Source organism: Sciurus vulgaris (genome assembly GCF_902686455.1).
Source record: "Sciurus vulgaris genome assembly, chromosome: 7".
Lineage (NCBI taxonomy): Eukaryota > Metazoa > Chordata > Mammalia > Rodentia > Sciuridae > Sciurus > Sciurus vulgaris.
In genome coordinates, this window is record NC_136467.1 from 12,360,304 (window position 1) to 12,361,667 (window position 1,364).

A 1,364-nucleotide genomic window follows, 5' to 3' on the forward strand; every position below is an offset into this window, starting at 1 on the left:
GTGTGTACCTGCAGTGTGAGTTTGGCACACATGCCAATATATGTCCAAAGGTTTACCCTCTAGAATTGTAGGTGCAAATTCAGAGGGTGATTTAAATAATGTGGCAATAAAACAGTAAATGTTTGCGCTACAGTCTTTTAGCAGGCCTGGGAAAATGGTTTATCTTGGATTCTTGGCAAGTCACTAATACGATGAGGAAGTAATAGAAGAGGGAATCATCCAGGAACAAAAGTCTCAAGTCTGGAGAATTTTTCTTATCCACGCACAACCGTGCCTCCTGAATGCACAGGCTGTGAAACTCCACAGACATGGGCTTCTCTCCACGTGAGGGTTCCAGCTGCAGATTTTTCCATGGGGAGCCACACAGAAGCCGGACAGAACCCTTGAAAGCAGAACCTCCCAGAAAGAGCGCAGACCCACCTTGACCTACAAACCACCGTTGCCATTTCCGTGGCTCTGATCCTCAAGGGAAGGAAATGCAGTCACTCAGCGAGACCCCTTCCACAAGAGCACCAGTAATCCACGGCGTTCACACAGCACACCTCCAGCCGCTGCTTTGCCCGCTCGCTTAGCACGTGTGTTGTGCGCATCTGCTTCCCCATTTTACAGATGAGGAGCATAGGCTAAGAACAGCTGGAGCTGGAGGTCGGCCAGGAAACCACAGAACCAGGATTTCAATCTGTGCACTAGGCCTGCAGGGCCTGCGCCCTGACCACTATGCTCTCCTGCCTCATGAACAAGGGAGTCCCTGTCTAAGCAGGGTGCCTGGTGCAGTAGGAGGGAGACTGGGGTGAAAGGGTGACGTGGACGTGCTGTGGCCAACGCAGGGGTGAGCTGCACCGAGGGCCTCTGGGCCCCCGAGTGAACGGTGCAAGAGGTTGTCGGTGCCACGCAGTTGAATCTGGCCAGGTAGACGGGGGAGGAGGGCATGTGGTTATGCCAGATGGACAGAAGGCAAGACAAGACAGAGGGACCCACCAGATGGGCCCAAGGGTAAGGAGGGGCATGAAGCAGTGAAGCCGAGGGCGTGTGCGGTTCAGGTCAGAAAGGACTTGACAGGGAGCCCCACCCCTCGGGACGGGTTTCCCAGGGCAGCGCATGATGGCACATGCCTTTTATTTTAGGTGGTGAAACGAGAGCGGGCGGAGACTGATGAGAAGGTCAGGGAAACCGGCCAAAGACGAACCCAGAGAGTGAGTGAGCCAAGACGGGCCTACAGCTAGCTGCTCCTCCCCGCCATGCCAGGCTGAAGTGGGGACCCGCTGTGACCAGGAGCCCAAGATGCAGCCCTTTAGGAAACAGGGAAGGAAGTCCCTTCTGAAAGTCTGCGGCAGGTGCTTGGCCTTTGAGGTCGAATTGCTTGT